General features: G+C 44.9%; 1 protein-coding gene across 1 annotated transcript in view; it reads right to left on the reverse strand.

Moving 5' to 3' along the window:
* Positions 1-5,449, reverse strand: part of AQP8 (aquaporin 8) — a 12,234-nt gene extending 6,785 nt beyond the window's left edge. The window contains exon 1 of the mRNA XM_073889876.1: positions 5,396-5,449. The gene's annotated coding sequence lies outside the window, so the exon portion shown is untranslated. The remainder of the gene's footprint in view (positions 1-5,395) is intronic.
* Positions 5,450-5,934: the final 485 nt, after the last annotated feature.

Genomic DNA, 5,934 nt, shown 5'->3' on the forward strand with positions numbered 1-5,934 from the left:
ATGGGTGGATGGATGAGTGGATGGTGGATGGGTGGATGATGGATGGAAAGAAAGAGGGAAGGAAGCAAGGAGGGAGAGAAGGAAAAAAGGAAGGGAAGGACCAAGGGAAGGATGGGGGAGGGTTGGAGGAAGGAAAGAAGAGGAGAAAGATGGGTTTCTTTATTAGTCCATTCAACAAATATTTAAATACCTACCATGAACTAGTTCTAAGAGCTAACTGGAAATGTAGCAATGAATAAGACAGGCAAAGATTCTTTCAGTGCTCATAACTATTATCTGAGTGTTTTTCTGTACAGATAGAGATGCATAGAGAAATAGGTCAGCGATAAAAGAATTTAATGAAAATGCCTACATATCCAACACTGTGCTAAGCTCCCCGCATCTATTCACAACAACCCTATGATTTCTTCTCCCTATCTTCAGATGATAAAATCAAGGCACAGAGAAGTTGAAGAAATTGCCCAAGGTTGTATAGATAAAAAGTATTTGTTTCATGACAGAGAAGATGCATCAAGGGTATGACAGTTTGCTGAAAGCTCTTTTTAGCTGGAGGCTCCAGAATGCAGCCCCTCTTTTGAATATCTGCACATTTCGGAAAGTTTAGGGTTGATTGTCTTAAGACCTGTACCCTCCCTCCTCTGTACCCACTGCACACTGTACATGATGTCTCTTACACCCTTCCTCCCGTGTCCCTGCAAATGGCAACACGAGACAACTGTCCGATCTTCTGCTTCCCCCATCTTCTTCACGCTTTGCCCCAGTCCTGCCAAGAGCTGCTTCCAGAACATTTCTCTCCTGGTTTCACCCAGGCCTCCATCAGTTCTTGCTTAGTCTCTTGAAAAAAAAAAAAATCAAATGGTCATGATACACCGGCCAGGGGCTAGGCCCCGCACTGGACACCTCACGTGTACTCCGTCGATTAATATTTACAATCATCTAGTATCTTCCCCATTTCACAGGAGGCAGGAACTCCTCCTCATCACCTAGCTCCTCATCACCCTAGCTTCACCCAATTTTAATCTGTTCCTCCCATACTGGGGACCAGGAGGGCACAGTTGGGCACTTTGGTCCAGGTGGGCGGGTCAGGCTTCTCTCCCTTCGCCTGCTGGCTTTTCTCTCAGCCTCAGTGTTTTCTTCTGGAAAAGTGAGCTAATATGAGACAGTGCACTGAGCACAGGGCCCAATTCAGAGCAGGTGCCCATCAATAATCCCTATTATTATGGTCTGTCAGAGTACCTATTCGTCAGAGTAGGCTAACCCGTGCACCAAAGAACCCAACGTTTTGATGGCTTCACATAATACAAATTGTTTCATTGCTGACATAATAGTTCGTAGCAGGACCTTTATGACATGGTGACTCGGGGTTTCAGGCCACTGCCACCTTGGGGACTCACCATCTAGGCCACCAGCCAGCAGATGGGGAAAGAGAGGACATGGTGGGTTGTTCGGGATGCTTTTATGAGCTAGGCCTAAAGTGGCAAATAGCACTTTCATCCATATTTGATTGACTAGAACTCAGTCCTGTGGCTTCCCCCGACCACAAAGGAGTCTGGGAGGGGCGTCGGGGTAGCTCAGTCGGTTAAGGATCTGCCTTCGGCTCAGGTCATGGTCCTAGGGTCCTGGGATCAAGCCCCGCAATGGACTCCCTGCTCAGCGAGAAGACTGCTTCTCCCTCTCCCACTCCCCCTGCTTGTGTTCCCTCTGTCGCTGTATCTCTCTCTGTCAAATAAATAAATAAAACCTTAAAAAAAAAAAAAAAGAAAAGGAGTCTGGGAAACGTAGTCTAACTGTGTGCCCAGGAGGCAAAAGAAAGGCGTTTCATGAGCACTGGAAATTTCTGCCACAAGGCAGTTGTTGTTGCTCCCCAGACTGTCCACCTAATCACGTCCCTCCCTTCATCAAACCCGTCAGCCCTTCCTGTGGGTTTCAGGGCAAAACCAAACTCCCAGAGCCAGCCACAGAAGCTGTGAGTCCTGATGTGGGAAACGAAGGCAGAAGAGAAATTATTAAATTTCCTGACTATCTACGGCCCACTGACAAGTCCTTAAAACAGGCAGAGTGACATTCCTCTAGGAACTCCCTCGATGTTGATACTTTGCTCAGGGCAAAAGGCAATCCTAACCTGACCCCCAGGACTCTGTAAGCCTACTTTAACATACAAAAATTCCTTTGGAAACTTCCTTTATCTCTACCCCCAAGATACATGTTGGCAATCATCCCCCAAGCATATGACCCACCGATATACATCTGAAGGGTCTCATGACTCGAGTTTTTACCAAACACTAATAAATGACATTTTCCCAACAATAGCTAGCCCCTTCAAGATCCTGGAAACCTTGTTTCCAAAATACCTGGGAGGCTTGCACTATCCCTAACCCCCTCCCAACTTGAAAGTATATAATGGGCTACTCCTCATGACCCCAGTGTAGCTCTTTCTGCCCACAGGTCCTGTCCCCTGCTTTAATAAAACCACCTTTTTGCACCAAAGATGTCTCAGGAATTCTTTCCTGGCCGTCGGCTTCGGACCCTATCTTTCCTACAACAAGTCCAACCCCTGACTCATCTCCTGCCACATGAATCCTAAACAGTGTGTCAGATGAGCCAGGCGCCGGCACCCCTCCCTGCGCATGCTGTTCCCCATATTCGGAGTCCTATTTGCCCCCTGGGCCAGCTTCTACTCTGCACTCAAATCTCAGGCATCCACCCTCCCTGACCCCTGGGCCAACCAGATGTCAGTCCCTGAGACATGCCCTCCCTCGCCAGAGCCAGGGCTGGTCTCAGTAGCTCCAAAACCAGTGGCTCTCCAGGGGAAAACTGAATGTCATTCGGCAAAACAATATGTTTCTACAACTCAAGATTTCTTGCCTGGCCTGATGTCTCCATACACAATGCCCTGGTCTCCCCAAACCATTAAAATAACTGGTGGGCTAGGAAGATAGTGTCTTCTTAAGAACTTGTTTGGCTTGGCCAACTTTTCAGTCTTCCAATCCCGGGTCTGGTTGACATGACCGAGGCCTCTAATTTTTATCCCTGTTTAGATCCCTGTTTAGTTCAAGATGTCTCTGCAACTGTAGGTACCTGTCTGCCATCCACCACCAGGTCCAGATGGAGTATAAAAGCAGGTCTATTTTATCCCATCACACTGCCCTTCCTTCCTTTCTCACTTTGATAGCTGCATTGTGGTGCAAGAATATGATGCTGGCTCCATGGCAGCTATCTTAAGACCATGAGGTACAACTTGCCAGAAGGGTGCATCTTTGATGATATCACCAAGCCCCCAGAGTAAGTCCAAAATCAATTACTTCATTCAGGCTTTCTTGTTAAATAAACCTGCACTTCCCAGATTGTGTGGCAGGGCACCCCGGAGAGTGGCACTGAACTCAGAGGGACTACAGGGTATTATAAAATTTCAAGGGAAATATAGTGATGCTCAATATCTGTCAGACACCATGTGAATGACTAGCTCAAGGTTGTTCAAAGTTGTAGTATTAAATAGCCCTACATTCCTTCCGATAACCTCATGTCTTTGCAAAGCTGGTTTTATGGGGGCTGCCATAGTAAAAAGTAAGTACCACATAAAAATCAATGTGGAAGAGGAAAGGTAGGTGGTAGTGTCCAATCCAATTTCAAGGTCTGGGAAATTGTGCGGTGCCCAGAGGTACACACATCCCACCTGTAGCATTTAAGAATGGAAGTTATTTAAGTACTCAATTCAACTGAGTTATTTACAGTCACTTGAGAATGAAATAAAAAATAGAAGTAAAATGGTTTTCCTTTCAATATATGTGTATTTTTTTTTCAAATGGCTACTAAGTTGTTTGGACATAAATACGATGTTTTTTGGACCTATTTATTTAATAAATAGGACTATTAGGTCTTCCTTTTGGCCCAGGAACGGGTGTGAACCAAAAAAATTTAGGAGCCTCTGAAATAAACAATGTATGTCCTGTTTCAGGAACTGGGAGTCGAGTTTCATATCACTTGTAGCAGAGAATATTTCCAGCTGATACACTCCCTCCCAAAATCCTGACCAAACTAGGCTTTCAACTTAATAATTTCTTCCTGAAACTGACCACTATTTGTAATGCAGATGTTTCATAATTCAGGCTGATCCTGAGATGGACAGTCACAGAAACTTAGAGCAGAACCTCTCAGCCTCTTCTGAAGCAGTGACTTTCTTTCTCTCAAAATCACTGCGCTGCTATTCGCAGCATATGGTTACTTGGAGCTCAGGGCAACTTACTTGTCTGCTCCCCTTTCTCTCTGCTGAGCGGTGGGTTTCATTGGAACCTGAGCCTGTTCTTTCCCCGTAGCAGCCACCAGAACCCTATTTTCTCCCCTGCAGCATCAACTTCAAATATTGATGTCTTTTTTAAAGATTTTATTTATTTATTTGCGAGAGAGAGCAAACAGGGAGACAGAGAGGGAGAAGGAGACATCCCACTGAGCAGGGAACCCAACTTGGGGCTCAATCCCATGACCTGGAGATTATGACCTGCTAGCCAAATGGCTAGCAAACATGAAAAGACAATCACTCTAATAGCCAAAAAGAAAAAAAAACACAATTCAACTGAAAATAATAAGAACAATAAAAAGAACAGGAATTTTTAAAAACTGATTAACAACCAAAGCTGACCGGGCCGGGGCGGGGGAGGGGATAGACCAGCTCTCGCATTGCTGGTAGAAATGTGAATGGCTACAGTATTTTGTAACACAGTCTTGCAATATTTACCAAATATTTAAATTCACAGACCCAGCAAGCCTCATATTTGAAAATCGATCCTATAAAAGAAAAGCTTCAATAAATAGGAGTATATGTACAGGGATATTGATTTCACCCTTGTTTATTGTAGAAAACTCTGGGAACTCCCTGAAAGATCATAATTATGAAAACTGTTGAACTAAGTAGGAAATATCTTCCCCAGAACACATGTCTCTTTTCAGTGTCTGGAACATTCCATAGTCCTACATACCCTCAAGCCTTTGGATGGTCTGTTTCCTTTACCCACAACTGCTTCCTAAATCTGGCAAAATCTTACTCATCCTTCAAGTCTGAAAAAAGAGATGATAATGTTTGTAAAGGGAGTAAGAAAGTCTCATGGAAAATGTAAATCATGTAGGCTGGCTAACAATTAGATGAATGTCACGAAGTGGAGGAAACCAAAGACAAAAGAGCACACGTCATACAGTGTGAAGTTCAAAAGTAAGCAAAGGACGGGGCACATGGAGATTTCCAGGGTGCTGCGCATCTTCTGTCTCTTGATCTGGATGCTCCCAACAGGGTGAGTTCACCTTAGGAAATTCACTGAGCTGTCACAGTGTGTGTGCTTTTCTGCATGTATATTACACTTCAATAAAAAGCTACAAATAAACCAGTCTGTGTTTAGGAAGTTACCTTCTGGACAAAACCAGGAGGAAATCTGCAGGTCAATCTGCGGTCCCTAGAAGAGAGCACCGAATTCAGTTTCTAGGTCGTAGGCTGCCACATTTTATGCCTATAAAATATAAGAATATGCCCATTTAGAAATCGTCTTTTTTAAAAAATCAGAAGGCTCCACTACGCCCTTTATTATTCCAGTAATTGAAATTATGGTCAATAACAACAAAGGTTAGGGGTCAACGAGCCCTATCCCAGACGTCATAGGGAGCATTTAGCAAACATGACCCTGCTGACTCCTCACTCTTCATGGCAATCTTGTGAGGCTGGTCCTGTCCTCATTTGGTGGACGAGGAAATCAAAGTTTAAAGACCTGGCAACTCACTGAAGGTCTTAAGTAACTGGGCTCAGAATCAGTTTGCTAACTGGAGCGCCTATGCTTTTCATCTCAGGACACCTGGGTGGCTCAGTCGTTAAATGTCTGCCTTCGGCTCAGGTCATGATCCCAGGGTCCTGGGATCGAGCCCCGCATCGGGCTCCCTGCTCGGCGGGGAGCC

The sequence above is a fragment of the Callorhinus ursinus genome, unplaced genomic scaffold (genome assembly GCF_003265705.2).
Source record: "Callorhinus ursinus isolate GAN/ISIS: 27379988/994484 unplaced genomic scaffold, GSC_fseal_2.0 scaffold120, whole genome shotgun sequence".
Classification (NCBI taxonomy): domain Eukaryota; kingdom Metazoa; phylum Chordata; class Mammalia; order Carnivora; family Otariidae; genus Callorhinus; species Callorhinus ursinus.